Genomic DNA, 22,504 nt, shown 5'->3' with positions numbered 1-22,504 from the left:
ATCTGGGATTTGAAACCTTATACAGGAATATAACAAGGTATATACATTTCTTTATAGCTCTCTCTAATATACCATCATATACAGTAAAGTTTGATTACCTGATATTAAGAATTTTCATTATGTTTAATGTTGTTACATCTTTATGACATCTGTTACCAATGGGTTACCTTTTGTGGTTTCAATTTTGTGTATTTTTAGCATAATACTCCGAAATCAGTTTTATATTTCACTCTCTTCTTGTTGTCTTATCATGCTTTCTTGGTCAGTGAAATGGTTATTGTGTGTTTCAAATAACTTTGTGCTCTACAATTTATACTTTATCTATGCTTTTATTACCATTATAGTTATACATATATGTGAGCACTATAATAAGAATAACAGACATATTACTGCATCGGTGACAAGATTAGCAATGTTAGAAATATGTCATTTGTAAATGTGTACATAATGAATGTCATTTTTATTAAGTATGTTGTCAGGACAATAGTCTGGGAAAATTCACCATTTTGATATTGCATATTAATCACGTGTCTGTGCCATATTATGTAGGCATAAAATTGATCATGTGTATTTACTTAATAATTCAGGTACACATACACATATATGTTATTAATCAGTATTAATATGTAACTATTAACTAGTTTTGCTTGTCAGTATATAAATTGCTTACGGTGAAGTTTTTGTACTGAAACAAAATAATTCATATGTAGTTGTTATGATATTCAAGGTCCTTAACATAACTACATGATTCCTATCATTATATTATTGGTATAAATATCCAAAATTATTCCCACGTTATTCATACATGGTTCCAGTAAGTCTCTTACAGCTAGATTACGAGTTATGAGCAGGCTTGTGCGGACCATATGGTTGAGTTGTGCTCCATACCGCACCGAAAACAAGCGCGGCTTTGATGTGCTCGTGCACAATTTCCCCATAGACATCAATGGGGAGAGCGGGCAAAAAAAAAACCTAACACCTGCGATCGCAGACTGAAAAGCTCTGTAACGCAGCGCCATTGATGTCTATGGGGGGAAAAAGTAACGTTAAAACCTAACACCCTAACATAAACCCTGAGTCTAAACACCAGTAAATCTGCCACTCCAGATATCGCCGCCACCTAAATAAAACTATTAACCCCTAATCTGCCACTCCCGATATCGCGCCAACTAAATAAAACTATTAACCCCTAATCTGCCGCTTCTAATATCGCTGCCACCTAAATAAAACTATTAACCACTAATCTGCCGCTCCTGATGTCGCCGCCACTATACCTGCGATCGCGGAATGAAAAGCTCTGTAACGTAGCCCCATTGATGTCTATGGGGGGGGGGGGGGAAAGTAACGTTAAAACCTATCACTCTAACATAAACCCTGAGTCTAAACACCCCATATCTGCCACTCCCGATATCTCCTCCACCTAAATAAAACTATTAACCCCTAATCTGCTGCTCCTGATATCGGCGCCATCTAAATAAAACTATTAACCCCTAATCTGCCGCTCCCGATATCGCTGCCACCCAAATAAAACTATTAACCCCTAATCTGCCAATCCTGATGTCGCCGCCACTATAATAAAGTTATTAACCCCTATTCCCCTGCACCCCAACATCACCCACACTATACTAAATTTATTAACCCCTATTCCGCCACTTTCCGACATCGCCACAACTAAATAAAGTTATTAACCCCTAAACCTCCCACATCACTACCACTAAATAAATCTAATAACCCCTAAACCGCCAGCCCCCATATCGCAACAAGCTAAATTAAACTATATTACCTCTAAACCTAACCCTAAGCATAACCCTAATACCCCCTAACTTTAACATAATTAAAATACAGCTAAATTAAACTTACAATTATTAACTAAAAATACATATTTAAAACTAAATATATACTTACCTGTGAAATAAAACCTAAGCTAGCTACAATAAAACTAATAGTTATATTGTAGCTAGCTTAGGTTTTATTTTTATTTCACAGGTAAGTTTGTATTTATTTTAACTAGGTAAACTAATTAGTAAATAGTTATTAACTATTTATTAACTAAATAGTTAAAATAAATTCAAACTTACCTGTGAAATAAAACCTAACCTGCCTTACACTAAAACCTAACATTACACTAAATTGTATGCGTTAAAAGACGAACGCACAAACTTGTAATCTAGTTGTTAGTCTATAAACATTAGTGGGGTTCAACCTTGGTTAATGGTCAAATAGAGATACTGACTTGGTTTTAAGAACATATTTACAAAATATATATTTGTCTATTATAGCTTAGTGATGAGTGCCATCTTCCGAGGGAAAAATAATCTGACTGCTAAATCTCAGCTCATTAACAAAAATGTTAATGAATCTGTAATTAGTGTTAACCAACCATTTCTGTGAACCTGACCTTATCAGTTAGGGTGGAGTTAAAGGGACACTGAACCCAAATTTCTTTCATGATTCAGATAGAGCATGCAATTTTAAGCAACTTTCCAATTTACTTCTATTATCAATTTTTCTTTGCTCTCTTGCTATCTTTATTTGAAAAAGAAGGCATCTATGCTAAGAAGCCAGCAAATTGTTGGTTCAAGACCATGGACAGCACTTGTTTATTGGTGCTGTCCAATCAGCAAGGACAACCCAGGTTGTTCACTAAAAATGGCCCGGCATCTAAACTTACATTCTTGCTTTTCAAATAAACATACCAAGAGAATGAAGACATTTTGATAATAGGAGTAAATTAGAAAGTTGCTTAAAATTGCATGCTCTATCTGAATCATGGTTCAGTGTCCCTTTAAGAGTTTTCCATAAAATACACATTCACCCACAAAAGAGGGGCACAAACAGGCAACACAAGAGGGGTCACACCGAGCATGCACAATGACCACACCCTGTCCAGAGGAGTTGGGAGGCTAAGCTGACCAAACAGACAATTCAAGATAAGGGCGAGAGAGGGTCCAGGGGTAACCTAAGAGGGTCTATTTATACTGAACCCCAGTGAAGGATCACACAATGTTGATAAGTATGGAACAAAGTCACATGAAACAGTTTTGTTAATATCATTTATGCTCTTTATATATTTATATTCTTATTCAATCAGGTGAGTTAATCAATTCTGGTTTGCCCTTTATAGTCACAAATGTTTTTTTTAGGTAATTCCTGTTAACTGCGTCTTATCTGTCAACAATAACACTAAGTCAATCAGGAATCTGGTAATAATATCATTTTCTTTTGGTTTGCTGGGTTTATTCGCTTACCTGATTCTTGCCAGCTATGCTGAGAATTTAAATAACAATAATTTCTGTTTCTCTATTATGCACTCAAGCTACTGCAAATAAAATAATTTAGTGACTGTTTTCGTCTGTTCTAACCTGATAATCATGAAATCATTGTAATGATATATGTTTATTGATTTGCTTTATTCAAATATTGCTTATTATTTCTAATATTTATTTGAATAAACTAAGGGAAAAATTACATATGTGGCGTCGCCCGCAAAAGCTGGCACAAATATTTCACCAGTTGGCCGCAATTTTTACTCCCATAAGCTAACATAGAACCGCGTCGCAAATTGTTATTACATATTCAGCGCAAGGAATTATGCAGCGAAAATGGAGACATTTTACTCCATTTTCACCTCCCCACAAATAGGCATGTGCAGCAAGCTTGTGCTAAGTATGTGAGCACCATAACTCCCATAACTGCCAGAAAATATTAACTAATACCTAAAGCATGTGCAATATCTTTCTACCTGTCAACCGCAATCCCCCACTGCAATAACTAATAAAGTATATCAACCACTAATCCGCCATTAACCCACATTGCAATAAACCTAATAAAGTATATTAACCCCTAATCCGCCATTAACCCACATCGCAATAAACCTAATAAAGTATATTAACCCCTAATCCGCCATTAACCCACATCGCAATAAACCTAATAAAGTATATAACCCCTAATCCGCCATTAACCCACATCGCAAAAAACCTAATAAAACTATTAAACCCCTAATCCGCCAAACCCACACAACAAAATAATTCTAATAAATCTATTAACCCCTAATACGCCAAACCCCCACAACGCAAATAACTAATTAAATTACTAAGCCCCCTAACCTAACACCCCATAAATTAACCCCAATTACCTAAATTAAAAAATACTAAATTACAATTAAAATAAAAAAGTAACAATACTTAAAAATAAAAAACTAAATTTAAATTAATCTAAGATTACAAAAATAAAAAAAGTCTAACATTGCATAAAATAATAAACAAAATAATCAAAAATAAAAAAAATAAGACTAATCCCTATGGCCTAGATTTGGAGTTTGGCGGTAGCCGTGAAAACCATCGTTAGAGGCTCCTAACGCTGGTTTTAGGCTACCTCCGGTATTTGGAGTCACTCAAAAAAGGGTCTAACGCTCACTTTTCAGCCGCGACTTTTCCATACCGAAGATCCCCTTACGTCAATTGCGTATCCTATCTTTTCAATGGGATTTTTCTAACTCCGGTATTTAGAGTCGTGGCTGAAGTGAGCGTTAGAAATCTAACGACAAAACTCCAGCCGCAGAAAAAAGTCAGTAGTTAAGAGCTTTCTGGGCTAACGCCGGTTCATAAAGCTCTTAACTACTGTACTCTAAAGTACACTAACACCCATAAACTAGTTATGTACCCCTAAACCCAGGCCCCCCACATCGCCGCCACTCGATTTAATTTTTTTAACCCCTAATCTGCTCACCGCCACCTACGTTATACTTATGTACCCCTAATCTGCTGCCCCTAACACCGCTGACCCCTATATTATATTTATTAACCCCTAACCTGCCCCCCACAACGTTGCAGCCAGCTACCTACAATAATTAACCCCTAATCTGCCGACCGCAAAGAGCCGCCACCTACATTATAGCTATGTACTCCTAGTCTGCTGCCCCTAACACCGCCGACCCCTATATTATATTTATTAACCCCTAATCTGCCCCCCACAACGTCGCCTCCACCTGCCTACACTTATTAACCCCTATCATAATAAAGTTATTAACCCCTAATCCGCCTCACTAACCCTATAATAAATAGTATTAACCCCTAATCTGCCCTCCCTAACATCGCCGACACCTAGCTTCAAACATTAACCCCTAATCTGCCGACTGGAGCTCACCGCTATTCTAATAAATTTATTAACCCCTAAAGCTAAGTCTAACCCTAACACTAACACCCCCCTAACAAATATAATTTAAATCTAACGAAATAAATTAACTCTTATTAAATAAATTATTCCTATTTAAAGCTAAATACTTACCTGTAAAATAAATCCTAATATAGCTACAATATAAATTATAATTATATTATAGCTATTTTAGGATTAATATTTATTTTACAGGTAACTTTGTATTTATTTTAACCAGGTACAATAGCTATTAAATAGTTAAGAACTATTTAATAGCTAAAATAGTTAAAATAATTACAAAATTACCTGTAAAATAAATCCTAACCTAAATTACAATTAAACCTAACACTACACTATCATTAAATTAATTAAATAAAATATCTACAATTACCTACAATTAAACCTAACACTACACTATCAATACATTAATTAAATACAATATCTACAAATAACTACAATGAAATAAACTAACTAAAGTACAAAAAATAAAAAAGAACTAAGTTACAAAAAATAAAAAAATATTTACAAACATAAGGAAAATCTTACAACAATTTTAAACTAATTACACCTACTCTAAGCCCCCTAATAAAATAACAAAGCCCCCCAAAATAAAAAATGCCCTACCCTATTCTAAATTACTAAAGTTCAAAGCTCTTTTACCTTACCAGCCCTGAACAGGGCCCTTTGCGGGGCATGCCCCAAAGAATTCAGCTCTTTTGCCTGTAAAAAAAAACATACAATACCCCCCCCCCAACATTACAACCCACCACCCACATACCCCTAATCTAACCCAAACCCCCCTTAAATAAACCTAACACTAAGCCCCTGAAGATCATCCTACCTTGTCTTCACCATACCAGGTTCACCGATCCGTCCTGGCTCCAAAATCTTCATCCAACCCAAGCGGGGGCTGGCGATCCATCATCCGGTGGCTGAAGAGGTCCAGAAGAGGCTCCAAAGTCTTCATCCTATCCGGGAAGAAGAGTAGATCCGGACCGGCAACCATCATCTTCCAAGCGGCATCTTCTATCTTCATCCGATGAGGACCGGCTCCATCCTGAAGACCTCCACCGCGGACCCATCTTCATCCGGCGACGTCCAACTGAAGAATGACGGTTCCTTTAAGGGACGTCATCCAAGATGGCGTCCCTCGAATTCCGATTGGCTGATAGGATTCTATCAGCCAATCGGAATTAAGGTAGGAATATTCTGATTGGCTGATGGAATCAGCCAATCAGAATCAAGATCAATCTGATTGGCTGATCCAATCAGCCAATCAGATTGAGCTCGCATTCTATTGGCTGATCAGAACAGTCCCCCCTCTAACAGTAAAACCCCCCACCCACCAAACACCCCAAAATAAAAAAACCTAACACACAAAATTCCTAAAATACCCATTGCCCCTAAATGGGCATTTGTACTGCCCTTAAAAAGAGCATTCAGCTCTTTTAAGAGTGCCCAGAAATCCCTAATCTAAAAAAACCAAACCCCTAAAAAATAAAAAAACCTAAATCCAACCCCCCAAATAGGTACTCACCATTCCTGAAGTCCGGCGGAGAAGGTCCTGTTCCAGGCGGTGAAGTCTTCCAAGCGGCTGACATTGTCTTCCAAGTCGGAACATCTACCTTCTTCATCCAGGACCAAGCCGGCATGGAGCAAAGATGAGCGTGGAGCAGGACCGGCGACCGCAGGGCCATGAAGTGTAAAGGATCCTCTTTGTACGATCGCCGCCATACACTGAATAGTGAATTCAATTTATGCTTTTAAAAATGGCGTCCCTTGTATTCCTATTGGCTGATTTGATTGTTCAAATTCAAATCAGCCAAAAGGATGAGAGCTACTGAAATCCTATTGGCTGTTCTTTATCCAGGACCAAGCCGGCACGGAGCGGAGATGAGCTTGGAGCAGGATCGGTGACCACGGAGCCATGGAGTGTGGAGGATCCTCTTCGTACAATCACATCCGTACACTGAATAGTGAATTCAAGGTACGCGTTTAAAAATGGTGTCCCTTACATTCCTATTGGCAGATTTGATTCTTCAAATTCAAATCAGCCAATAGGATGAGAGTTACTAAAATCCTATTGGCTGTTCTTTATCCAGGACCAAGCCGACGCGGAGCGGAGATGAGCGTGGAGCAGGACTGGCGACCGTGGAGCCATGGAGCGTGGAGGATCCTCTTTGTACTAATGCCGCCATACGCAATGTTCAGTAGCTCTCATCCTATTGGCTGATTTTAATTAAACGCATACCTTGAATTCACTATTTAGTGTATGGCGGCGATCGTACGAAGAGGATCCTCCACACTCCATGGCTCCAGGGTCGCCAGTCCTGCTCCGCGCTCATTGCCGCTCCGCGCCAGCTTGGTCCTGGATGAAGAAGGAAGAGGTCCCCGCTTGGACGAAGGTGTCGGCCGCTTGGAAGAAGACTTCACCGCCTGGAACAGGACCATCTCCGCCGAACTTCAGGAGTGGTGAGTACCTATTTGGGGGGTTAGACTTAGGCTTTTTTTTTTATTTTTTTTATTTTTTTTTGTAGATTAGGGATTTCTGGGCACATTTAAAAGAGCTGAATGCCCTTTTAAGAGCAGTAAAAGAACTGAATGCCCTTTAAAGGGTAATGCCTATACCAATGCCCCTTTAAGGGCAATGGGTAGTTTAGGATTTTTTAGTGTTAGTTTATTTTTTATTTTTGGGGGTTTAGTGGGTGGGGGTTTACTGTTAGAGGGGGGACTTAGTATTTGTTTAAGGAAAAGAGCTGTTTAACTTAGGGCAATGCCCTACAAAAGGCCCTAGTTTAACATTAGATTAGGGGGTATTTTTATTTTGGGTTGCTTTTTTATTTTCATAGGAATTAGGTTTATTTTTTTTTATTTTTGATAATTTGGTTTATTATTTTATGTAATGTTAGATTTTTTTTATTTTTGTAATCTTAGATTAATTTAAATTTAGGTTTTCGGACCGAATTAGTTTTCGGACCGAATTAGTTTTTCTAGATTTGAAAATAGAAATACAACATGATAAAATCGAAACTTCTACGTTTTTCAAGAAAGTGGATAGCAATAACTTTATCCATAGAATAAGTTGTCATCACAAGTCCTGGAAGGATAATATTCCAACAGGACAACTATTGAGAATAAGAAAAAATTGCTCTACCCACGAAAAATGGGAACAACAAGCACAACTTATTAAGAATAAGTTTGTAGATAGAGGATACGACGAGAATAAATTGGAGCAAAAGGTACAGGAGATCAGCCATATCGAAAGGACGGAGTTGATGAAATACAAAAGAAAAGAGAAGCCACCAGAGGACGATACGTTGAACATCAACATGATTACTGAATACAGTGGAAATAAGAATATAATCGAGAGGATTATTCTAAAACATTGGTCGCTGTTGAAAGACGACGACGTCATCGGAGAGAAACTTCCCCCGAAACCAAGATTCATCTATAGGAAGACGAGGAACTTGAAAAGTAAACTAGCTCCCAGCTTACAGAGAAATAAAAGATCAGGTGTCAAAGACGTCTATGGAAAAGAAATAAAGGGATTCTTCCCATGTCCTTCATGCAAGGCATGTAAGCATGGTACCAAATCCGCAACTTTCAGCAGTCACCATACGAATGAAAAACACAAGATCCATGATTTGATCAGATGTCAGGATAGCGGAGTAATCTACCTGCTACAATGCACTTGCTTGCTCCAGTACGTAGGCCAAACGTCTAGGACCTTAAGGGAGAGGATCCGTGAACATCTACTCCTTATTGAGAAACTGAACATGGAGACAGCACTTTACCGACATTTCTCAATTAAACATCAAGGAAATATAAAAGATCTATCCTTTATGGGTATAGCAAAAGTAACAAAATGCTGGAGAGGCGGAAATTTCGCCAACAAAATGCGTATGATGGAATCAAAATGGATTCTCAATCTCGATTGCCTTTTTCCGAAAGGATTGAACAATAAAGAGGATCTCTCCCATCTACTCAACATCACCTGACACCTATAAATATCAACTTTGAAGCCGGAACAAAGCCTACATTTCCCATATCCACGTCTAACTATCCTTCAAAATCGAAGGATCTGGACCTACACCCACTCAGTATCTACATCCAACCGTCCTCTGATTATAACCATCAAGAACAAATTATATGGCTGATCTATCCTGAAATATCCTCTGAATTCTCTCTCTCCCAGTGTCCCGACTCCTGAATATTCCAGTCTAAAACTGGTGGTCTTAATAAGTCAGACCCAAACTATAGTATCTTCCATTGATTAACCAATGTGAAACAATGATGTTTTCAGGTCCAATAAATTAAGGACATCGATATGTGAATAAAATAAGAGCTTATAAGGATACCCATTGAAAAACTATCGTCCCCTTCCCCACATACCACCCGCCTCCCCTCAACCGACGTCACATAACTAAGTGGAGCTCAGCAACATAGTAGGTTGGAGTATTCATTTTCACCTTTGGAACTATCAACCTTATCCTGGCATCAAAGAATTTTAAAGACACTCTATTTTTCCAAATTCCCAAACCTCCACAACAAACTAGACTTAGGTTAGAATTGTACATAATAGAGCTAAGGATAAATAAACCCATTGTATTTGTATACATATATGTCCTGCTAAACCAGGACACTACACATACGGCCGTATATATTTGGAGAGAGTAAGTCTTTTCAAGGTTGTTTTCCAATAATTATAGAAAAGTCCCCCTCAAGTTTATTCCAACATTCACAGGAAGGTTTATATTAGGCAGATTACAACAATTATTCACAAGTTATATAGGGATACAGTTGATTGGTAGCTCATATTACTACCCCTTCTTTTTAGGGCTAACAATAAGGATAACAGGTATACCTGTCTACCGGATTAGTTTTCTGAAACGTTTCCTAACACATATTTGTCTTTAAGATAAACATAGACAAATATCGATTCTAATTTCATAAATATGTTTATACTATAGAAGTCAGATACATGCAAATAAGACACATTTTCATCCCCCATTATCAAATGTAAGTAAAGAAATCGAGTACACACTTATAATCTTGGAGATAGTCTATAAGGACTGTAGATGACGATGATGTCATCATCAATAGGATGTGGCATCCAGCAGCACTATCAGGAAAATAGACCTCTTGAATTTGTCTATTATGAGATATAATTCTAGTATGACAGTAATATAGATGGGCAAATTAACCCCTCTTCTCTGAATAAAATATACTCCCAAAAAAGGAAGGAAAGTACATTAAATGTATATATCCCCTCTCAGAATTTCCCAAGTATTATTAGATATCAAGTAAACACACACCTCCACACATAGCATATAAGGACTATAGATTACGATGAGGTCACCACAAATAGGAGGTGGTGAATAGCGGCACTGGTTAACTACAGTGCACAAAGTTAACATCGATATGTTAACATATAAAAAATCAACTTTTTTTTCTCAATTAACTTTTTTTCTCAATTCATTTTAAAAGGATTAACACATGGAAATAAAACAGTCTTACTCTAAACATGATTAAGATGTACATACTCTCTCTCCTTATTCTTCAAAACTACAACAGTATTAAGCGAATACACACCTCCACACATAGCCTATAAGGACTGTGGATAACGGTGATGTCACCACCACACCTCCACACATAGCCTATAAGGACTGTGGATGACGGTGATGTCACCACCAATAGGATGTGGTCAATATCGGCACTGGCTAATCACTGGCTAATCACAGTCCATAAAAACACCTTAGTACATTATCATGTCAAAATGAAAGACTCTCTGTTTTTTCCCTCATTCTTCTAAAGAATTAGTTAAAGTATAAAGAAAATGGTTCTACTTATAATACGGCAAAAAATGACGTCACAACCATTGGGATTAGTATGAGATTGGTCAGATCATAACAGATCGTTGACCCCTTTGTTTAGTTCTGAAAACTTGTCTAATCATAAATAAAGTACAATCTATTGATGTAGTACCAAAATGGGAAAAAAATATATCATTGAAATAAGCTGCAGATCGCGGCAGCCCTCTCCCGACCGGAAGTGACGTCATTGAACAGACGGAGGCTAACATATTTAAATCTAAATTTACCGATTTAGATTCTTATAGCAAGAAACCTCTTTTTAATTTAAGGAAGAGATGTCTCAATAAGAGTCTATTTCAAGGGAGTGACAATACTCACAAAATTTTCACGAAAAACCGATTTGAGTGTAAATAAAAAACCGGAAGTAGCAAACATTTGCTACATCCGGGCATTCACCAATCAAGCACTATAAAAGATCACCAGAGAATAAGCAAAACCAGTCTTGAGAAAGGCCTATAAGGGCCGAAACGCGTAGACCTGAGCTGGTGAGTCTGATTTCATTTGAAGTTTATTTTTTAGAACTTACTACACATTGTATTTTGTTTTCTTCGTTCACAGGTACTGTTCACTTTTTTACCCCTGTCTGGAGTGACCCCCCCTCAGCACCCAGGAGACCGTAGTCTCAAGTCCCAAACACTATTAGACACTAGCCACTTTATATCTTTGGACTTTATAGTTTTGAATTTTTAGACACCTACATATTTATAATTTTTGTGTAATTTTGGATTATTTTGGAAGATTTACTGGACATTATATGTGGATATATTTTATGGACTTTTCTTGGATATCAGCTTCTGCTGTAACTGCACAAAGTTTTTATTGAGTTGATCACTCACATTCATTGAATTTGTTTGCAAATAACCACTGAATTTTTTTGGAAGATTTATCTGAAGCATTGTGGACACATTCATTCATTTTTTATCACATTCATTTTTTATCACTTTTTTCCAATTGTTTTTTCCCAAAGTTTTTTTTCTTTTCTAATACAACCAAATTTGGATTTTCAGGAACTTACTTAGTCACAAATTTGTATTTTTTCCCTTTACTACTATCACTAGAGTGGAGAGCCCACATTGTCTATCGATTCCACTTAGTGCTACGTTCAATAAGAAAATTACCCAATTGTAATATATTGCTTTTAGATTTTTATTCATTGTGATTTACTGTACTATTGTGATATTGTATAACTTTTATATCATGGATCCATGACTACTGTTTTTTTTATTGTTTTTATTTGTATAATAAATTGCCTGTTCTAACATACCTAGCCTCCGTCAGTTGGCGCCTGAAAACTCTTCCCTTTGTAGTTAACGTTTGATTTTGGTGAGAGCTGGGTCTCACCTTTTCCAGGCATATAGGTATCCATAGGCGCTTCGAGTAGAATTTCACACCCAACTCTATTATTCACCTAGCACTACTCTAGCAGCCTTCTTTCTTCTCCTTTTCCTTTCTTTTTTTCGCTCCTCCAATTTCTGACACCACACTTATATATGGAGTCTCTTGCATCATTACGACAGGATGTACATATAGATATTAATAAGCAAACTAAAATAATCAGCACTGATTCAGAAGATGACACTGTAGATATACAGTTTATATTCAGAGATCTGGAGAAACTCCTCACCTCTGAGGTGAAGTATAAAGCAGAGGTCTCTTTCCTTAGAAAATGCCTTGAATTAGATATAATTCCAAAAGGCCTGATTACTCATAAAGAATGCGCCTTCCCTTTATCTGATTCTATTTCTGATAGATGGAAAAGGGTTTTAATTAGTACATCAAGGCAACTCATCAAGCTTATTATTGAGTATAGGGAATCTTTAGCACTTGACATAGATTCCAGGATTAAAGAAAATGAAGAGATTTTAGTGAATCTAGAACATTCTGGACAAGATTCAAAAGACATAATAGAAAGAAAAGAGCATTTGTTCAAAAAGATAAAGAAAGTTAGGGACGAAATAATCCAAAAGAAAACTAAGAAACTAATGAGAGAAATAGAGAACAAAGAGATAATAGTCGAAGAACTTGAGAATAACAAAACCAGGACTGATCAAGAATTAAATATAGAAAAAGATAGAAATACTGCACCAAATAAGGGTCCACACACTAAGATTGTCAAGCATCAAGGGATCCAAGACCCTCCAGAAGTGTTCCATGAACCTAGGAGACACCCTTATAGACATGACTATCACACTACCCAGAGGTCAAATCAATATAGACCACCTTGGAGAAACCATTATCGATCAAATCACTATGCACAAGCACCATATAGACAAAACAGATTCCACCATGAGAATAGAAGATATGATAACAATCACAACTGGAATTATAATAATGATGAGAATACTAGATTGAGAGGGGGACATTCACCAGATAGAAGGAGAGAATTTCGGGAAGACAGATGGGAAAACAACTATAATAGGACACCACACAATAGAAGTGACTTTAGAAATGCACAAAGAAGAAATTATGAGAGGAGGGAATACCAACATAGATACTATGCTGAGGAACGACCACACCAGTTTAGACATAATAGATTCGGGTCTGGATATGAGGATGAGAGAGATTTCATGTACCATGATAAGCAATCAAGAAGACATAACACCTACCGGACTCCAGAAAAAGACTATAGAATACAGCGAGGAAAAGAAGGATATACCCACCCAAGGGATGACCAAAGGAGTGGACATGGAAAGGATGAATGGGGAACACAACAATGCACCACGGGGCCACGAGGAGAACCCCAGAATACAACAAACAACATTGAGATTGGGTCACCTTCTTTTTTAGAGATGGATCATATACACAACAGAGAGAAGGAGAGGATATCAAGATCCCAGAGAGAAGTAAGACCAGAAAAAACAACATCATAAAGAAGAAAGCCCATCGTGGCAAGAGAGGTGGAGCTAAGAAAAATAGGAACAAAAATACAATTACAGATCCCAATCTGGTAGTGGAAGAGAAAACAGAAGGGATTTTCAATTTAAGCTCCCACACCCTCTCTAAAGAGGAAACCTCCGTTCTAAAATACGGCCTCTCCTTTGCTCCCACGAGAAGCCTCAACAAATTCCAAACATTTGTAAACGTGAAGGAGTTTGTGAGAAAATTGACTCTAAAAAGATTCTTTGCAAAATCAGCTCTAGAAAGAACAGTATATACTCCACGAGAAGTGAACGACGGCTATAAACACACAGACCTGAAACCAAGGTCAACCTTTTACCCCACAAACAGCAAGGGAACGGCCATAGAGTCATTCGAGAATATAGTATGCAAAGAGATTAGAGAAATACAGCCCGATAAATTGAAGATTAAAAAACACAATCTTTCTAACCAACAGATGAGAACCATCAGGAATTTGGAGGAGAATAACAATTTAACGATTAAACCTGCTGATAAGGGAGGGGGAATTGTCATCATGAACAAAGAAGATTACAGGTTGGAATATGCGAGGATTCTAAGTGATGAAGAGACCTATATGAGATTGCCAGGAAATCCGGTAATCACATATAAAAAAGAGCTGCTAAGAATTTTGGATCAAGCTAAGGAACAGGGAATACTCAATGACAAAGAGTATGAATATATCAACATCAGTCATCCAAGGACTCCCATTATCTACCACCTACCCAAGATCCACAAATCGCTGAAGAAACCACCAGGAAGACCTATCATTTCAGGTATTGGCTCTTTGAGCTCAAACTTATCCGAATATATAGACCTGAATCTCCAGAGATATGTGAGACAGCTACCTTCCTACCTAAAAGACTCTACACAGGTACTGAACCTCCTAAATGAATTAACATGGGAAGACGGTTACATCCTAGCAACGTGTGACGTGACGTCCCTATATACATGCATTCCCCATGAAGATGGCCTAAAAGCGGTCGAATTCTTCTTAGATAAAGATGGAGGACTCCAGGAAGGACAAAAAGAATTCATCCTGGAGGGGATACGTTATATTCTGAGTCATAATTACTTCTGTGATGAAGGGAAATATTACCAACAGATATGCGGAACGGCGATGGGGACCAGGTTCGCACCGAGTTACGCTAACCTATACATGGGGAAGTGGGAATACATCTTCTGGGAATCATGCCCAGCGAGTGCGGACCTGGTCCTCTACCGTCGATACATAGACGACATCATAATTATATGGAAGGGGACACAAGAAGATCTCGAATATACCTTTGAAGTAATGAACAGAAGCACTGAGAATTTAAAATTCACGTACACCTGGAGTCGGACCGAATTAGTTTTTCTAGATTTGAAAATAGAAATACAACATGATAAAATCGAAACTTCTACGTTTTTCAAGAAAGTGGATAGCAATAACTTTATCCATAGAATAAGTTGTCATCACAAGTCCTGGAAGGATAATATTCCAACAGGACAACTATTGAGAATAAGAAAAAATTGCTCTACCCCCGAAAAATGGGAACAACAAGCACAACTTATTAAGAATAAGTTTGTAGATAGAGGATACGACGAGAATAAATTGGAGCAAAAGGTACAGGAGATCAGCCATATCGAAAGGACGGAGTTGATGAAATACAAAAGAAAAGAGAAGCCACCAGAGGACGATACGTTGAACATCAACATGATTACTGAATACAGTGGAAATAAGAATATAATCGAGAGGATTATTCTAAAACATTGGTCGCTGTTGAAAGACGACGACGTCATCGGAGAGAAACTTCCCCCGAAACCAAGATTCATCTATAGGAAGACGAGGAACTTGAAAAGTAAACTAACTCCCAGCTTACAGAGAAATAAAAGATCAGGTGTCAAAGACGTCTATGGAAAAGAAATAAAGGGATTCTTCCCATGTCCTTCATGCAAGGCATGTAAGCATGGTACCAAATCCGCAACTTTCAGCAGTCACCATACGAATGAAAAACACAAGATCCATGATTTGATCAGATGTCAGGATAGCGGAGTAATCTACCTGCTACAATGCACTTGCGGGCTCCAGTACGTAGGCCAAACGTCTAGGACCTTAAGGGAGAGGATCCGTGAACATCTACTCCTTATTGAGAAACTGAACATGGAGACAGCACTTTACCGACATTTCTCAATTAAACATCAAGGAAATATAAAAGATCTATCCTTTATGGGTATAGCAAAAGTAACAAAATGCTGGAGAGGCGGAAATTTCGCCAACAAAATGCGTATGATGGAATCAAAATGGATTTTCAATCTCGATTGCCTTTTTCCGAAAGGATTGAACAATAAAGAGGATCTCTCCCATCTACTCAACATCACCTGACACCTATAAATATCAACTTTGAAGCCGGAACAAAGCCTACATTTCCCATATCCACGTCTAACTATCCTTCAAAATCGAAGGATCTGGACCTACACCCACTCAGTATCTACATCCAACCGTCCTCTGATTATAACCATCAAGAACAAATTATATGGCTGATCTATCCTGAAATATCCTCTGAATTCTCTCTCTCTCAGTGTCCCGACTCCTGAATATTCCAGTCTAAAACTGGTGGTCTTAATAAGTCAGACCCAAACTATAGTATCTTCCATTGATTAACCAATGTGAAACAATGATGTTTTCAGGTCCAATAAATTAAGGACATCGATATGTGAATAAAATAAGAGCTTATAAGGATACCCATTGAAAAACTACCGTCCCCTTCCCCACATACCACCCGCCTCCCCTCAACCGACGTCACATAACTAAGTGGAGCTCAGCAACATAGTAGGTTGGAGTATTCATTTTCACCTTTGGAACTATCAACCTTATCCTGGCATCAAAGAATTTTAAAGACACTCTATTTTTCCAAATTCCCAAACCTCCACAACAAACTAGACTTAGGTTAGAATTGTACATAATAGAGCTAAGGATAAATAAACCCATTGTATTTGTATACATATATGTCCTGCTAAACCAGGACACTACACATACGGCCGTATATATTTGGAGAGAGTAAGTCTTTTCAAGGTTGTTTTCCAATAATTATAGAAAAGTCCCCCTCAAGTTTATTCCAACATTCACAGGAAGGTTTATATTAGGCAGATTACAACAATTATTCACAAGTTATATAGGGATACAGTTGATTGGTAGCTCATATTACTACCCCTTCTTTTTAGGGCTAACAATAAGGATAACAGGTATACCTGTCTACCGGATTAGTTTTCTGAAACGTTTCCTAACACATATTTGTCTTTAAGATAAACATAGACAAATATCGATTCTAATTTCATAAATATGTTTATACTATAGAAGTCAGATACATGCAAATAAGACACATTTTCATCCCCCATTATCAAATATAAGTAAAGAAATCGAGTACACACTTATAATCTTGGAGATAGTCTATAAGGACTGTAGATGACGATGATGTCATCATCAATAGGATGTGGCATCCAGCAGCACTATCAGGAAAATAGACCTCTTGAATTTGTCTATTATGAGATATAATTCTAGTATGACAGTAATATAGATGGGCGAATTAACCCCTCTTCTCTGAATAAAATATACTCCCAAAAAAGGAAGGAAAGTACATTAAATGTATATATCCCCTCTCAGAATTTCCCAAGTATTATTAGATATCAAGTAAACACACACCTCCACACATAGCATATAAGGACTATAGATTACGACGAGGTCACCACAAATAGGAGGTGGTGAATAGCGGCACTGGTTAACTACAGTGCACAAAGTTAACATCGATATGTTAACATATAAAAAATCAACTTTTTTTCTCAATTAACTTTTTTTCTCAATTCATTTTAAAAGGATTAACACATGGAAATAAAACAGTCTTACTCTAAACATGATTAAGATGTACATACTCTCTCTCCTTATTCTTCAAAACTACAACAGTATTAAGCGAATACACACCTCCACACATAGCCTATAAGGACTGTGGATAACGGTGATGTCACCACCACACCTCCACACATAGCCTATAAGGACTGTGGATGACGGTGATGTCACCACCAATAGGATGTGGTCAATATCGACACTGGCTAATCACTGGCTAATCACAGTCCATAAAAACACCTTAGTACATTATCATGTCAAAATGAAAGACTCTCTGTTTTTTCCCTCATTCTTCTAAAGAATTAGTTAAAGTATAAAGAAAATGGTTCTACTTATAATACGGCAAAAAATGACGTCACAACCATTGGGATTAGTATGAGATTGGTCAGATCATAACAGATCGTTGACCCCTTTGTTTAGTTCTGAAAACTTGTCTAATCATAAATAAAGTACAATCTATTGATATAGTACCAAAATGAAAAAAATATATCATTGAAATAAGCTGCAGATCACGGCAGCCCTCTCCCGACCGGAAGTGACGTCATTGAACAGACGGAGGCTAACATATTTAAATCTAAATTTACCGATTTAGATTCTTATAGCAAGAAACCTCTTTTTAATTTAAGGAAGAGATGTCTCAATAAGAGTCTATTTCAAGGGAGTGACAATACTCACAAAATTTTCACGAAAAACCGATTTGAGTGTAAATAAAAAACCGGAAGTAGCAAACATTTGCTACATCCGGGCATTCACCAATCAAGCACTATAAAAGATCACCAGAGAATAAGCAAAACCAGTCTTGAGAAAGGCCTATAAGGGCCGAAACGCGTAGACCTGAGCTGGTGAGTCTGATTTCATTTGAAGTTTATTTTTTAGAACTTACTACACATTGTATTTTGTTTTCTTCGTTCACAGGTACTGTTCACTTTTTTACCCCTGTCTGGAGTGACCCCCCCTCAGCACCCAGGAGACCGTAGTCTCAAGTCCCAAACACTATTAGACACTAGCCACTTTATATCTTTGGACTTTATAGTTTTGAATTTTTAGACACCTACATATTTATAATTTTTGTGTAATTTTGGATTATTTTGGAAGATTTACTGGACATTATATGTGGATATATTTTATGGACTTTTCTTGGATATCAGCTTCTGCTGTAACTGCACAAAGTTTTTATTGAGTTGATCACTCACATTCATTGAATTTGTTTGCAAATAACCACTGAATTTTTTTGGAAGATTTATCTGAAGCATTGTGGACACATTCATTCATTTTTTATCACATTCATTTTTTATCACTTTTTTCCAATAGAATCAGTGGTATCTGCATCAGTATAATAACACCCAGCACTATATAATGATACAATAGTGACACTGGCACATGGGTATAGCCAGAGGAGTGCTGGTTATATGATCAGTGGTATCTGCATCCGTATAATAATTATAACACCCAGTGCTATATAATGACACAGTAGTGACACTGGCACATGCATATAGTCAGAGGAGTGCTGGTTATAGGATCAGTGGTATCTGCATCAGTATAATAACACCCAGCTCTATACAAGACACAGTAGTGATACTGGCTCATGGGTATAGCCAGATGAGTGCTGGTTATAGGATCAGTGGTATCTGTATCAGTATAATAACACCCAGCACTATATAATGACACAGTAGTGACACTGGCACATGGGTATAGCCAGAGGAGGGCTTGTTATAGAATCAGTGGTATCTGCATCAGTATAATAACACGCGGCCCTATATGACACAGTAGTGACAGTGGCACATGGGTATAGCCAGAGGAGGGCTGGTTATAGAATCAGTGGTATCTGTATCAGTATAATAACACCCAGCGCTATATAATGACACAGTAGTGACACTGGCACATGGGTATAGCCAGAGGAGGGCTGGTTATAGAATCAGTGGTATCTGCATCAGTATAATAACACCCAGCGCTATATAATGACACAGTAGTGACACTGGCACATGGGTATAGCCAGAGGAGGGCTGGGTATAGAATCAGTGGTATCTGCATCAGTATAATAACACCCAGCACTATATAATGACACAGTAGTGACACTGGCACATGGGTATAGCAAGAGGAGGGCTGGTTATAGGATAAGAGGAGTGCTGGTTATAAGATCAGTGGTATCTGCATCAGTATAATAATACCCAGCACTATATAATGATACAGTAGTAACACTGGCTCATGGGTATAGCCAGAGGAGGACTGGTTATAGGGTCAGTGGTATCTGCATCAGTATAATAATACCCAGCACTATATAATGACACAGTAGTGTTCAAGGGTATAGCCAGAGGAGGGCTAGTTATAGGATCAGTGGTATCTGCATCAGTATAATAATACCCAGCACTATATAATGATACAGTAGTAACACTGGCACATGGGTATAGCCAGATGAGGGCTGGTTATAGGATCAGTGGTATCTGCATCAGTATAATAATACCCAGCACTATATAATGACACAGTAGTGACACTGGCATATGGGTATAGCCAGATGAGGGTTGGTTATAGGGTCAGTGGTATCTGCATCAGTATAATAACACCTAGCCTTATATAATGACACAGTAGTGACACTGGCACATAGGTATAGCCAGATGAGGGCTGGTTATAGGATCAGTGGTATCTGCATCAGTATAATAATACCCAGCGCTATATAATGACACAGTAGTGTTCATGGGTATAGCCAGAGGAGGGCTAGTTATAGGATCAGTGTTATCTGCATCAGTATGATAACACCAAGCCCTATAAAAAAATAAAATAATGTTTTTCATTTCAAATGTACCTTGGTGTCCTTCACTAAGGTCTGTACTTTGCAAAATGTCAGTCACAGCCTTTGTCTGTTCCTGTCCCTGGATACCATGAATCCTACTTTTGATCTTTAGGAACTTAAATTAGTTCAGGGTCAAACATGAGTCTAGGATGTCTTTTTATTAGGCAAAAGTAAATAGAAGATCAAACTGAAGGTAACTATGAAGCTGTAGGTAAGTCTAAAACTAAAACTTGCATAAATGACTTGCCTAGTTAAACCAAAGGATACCATGTTTTTTAATCAAATATTTTAACTGAGTATTATATATTAATAGTTACACTGCTCAGAAAAAACTAGAGGGATGATTCTTCATACTAGTCACCTGTTTGGAACTGTACAAACTAATATGACTATAAACAGTGGTATAGTTTTATACATATTAAGTTACATTAACAGAATGATATGGAGGTTCCATAATATTTATTGTGTCTAAACACATAATACACTTTGCGGGCATTCTACTGAAATAATAATAATAATAATAAGAAGAAGGATAATATTCACAAAAATCATTTTGCAGGACATACTAATCAGATAATAAGAGATGTTTTCTTTTCAGGGCATTGATTTTATACGACAGGTTCGCCAAACTTAGTAGAAAAGAAGCTTATTGGATTTTTCTTCTTGTTGTCTTATCCTGATTTCTTGGTCAGTGAAATGGTTATGGTTATTTGTGCTCTTCAATTTATACTTTATCTATTCTGCTTTTATACCATTAAAGTTATACATACGTATATGTGAGCACTATTATAATAATAATAATAACAGACATATTACTGCATCACTGACAAGATTAGCAATGTTAGAAATATGTCATTTGTAACTGTGTATATAATTAATGTAATTTTTATTAAGTATGTAAAGAGTTAACCTTTGCACTTTAAAAGACGCTCGAGTGGAGGTTCTACTTTGTCCCTGACAAAGTGTCTCTATAGGCATAAAATGCGTAGGGCGTGTTTTCTGAGCTTGTATTGCCTTGTAGCCTTACACATAATTCTACATTAAAGTCTTTCACACCCTTTGCATTTGTGGATCTGCTTTTGGATGGTGTGCTTAATATGTCTATGACTACAGGTTACTGTCCATAACGTGTCAGACATGGATGGGGGCATTTGTGTATCCCATTGTACATATTTTTAGCCAACGCTGTTTATGAACTTTTAATATTTCTAATAAAGCTTTGTTTTATCTGAAGGATTGAGCCAGACTGGGTTAATCTTGTGTATTCTGCATTAGATACATACACACTAGTAATAAATGTTATCATTTAAAGCTTATTTAGTAATCAATTATGCAAATAATTAGAGACATATTTGTATTGATTTTGGTTATCTACCATCCAAATGTATGTTTCTGCACTAGATACAATACATAAGTACATCTTATCATTTAAATCTTACCTAGTAATACATCATGTAAAAATTCAGGGGCACTTTTAATTATTCTTTGCTTCTCTACCTTCATATATTAAAGGACCAGTACATACAGTAGATTTGCATAATCAACAAATGCATAATAACAAGACAATGCATAAGCACTTAGTCTGAACTTCACATGAGTAGTAGATTTTTTTCTGACAAATTTCAGTTATGTCTATTTCCACTCCCACTGTAACCTTTGACGGCCATTAACCAATCACACATGCACATACGTATATTCTGTTACTTCTTGCACATGACCAGTTAGAGCTGGTGACACAAAAAGTGTAAATATAAAAAGACTGTGCACGTTTTGTTAATGGAAGTAAATTGGAAATTTGTTTAAAATTACATGCTCTATCTGACTCTTGAAAGTTTAATTTTGACATAAATGTCATTTTAACTCAGCAGCACATTTGATGGGATCTTTGGTTAACTGCCATAAAAATGCATTAGA

The sequence above is a fragment of the Bombina bombina genome, chromosome 1 (genome assembly GCF_027579735.1).
Source record: "Bombina bombina isolate aBomBom1 chromosome 1, aBomBom1.pri, whole genome shotgun sequence".
Classification (NCBI taxonomy): domain Eukaryota; kingdom Metazoa; phylum Chordata; class Amphibia; order Anura; family Bombinatoridae; genus Bombina; species Bombina bombina.
Note: the sequence above shows the minus strand (reverse complement) of the source record.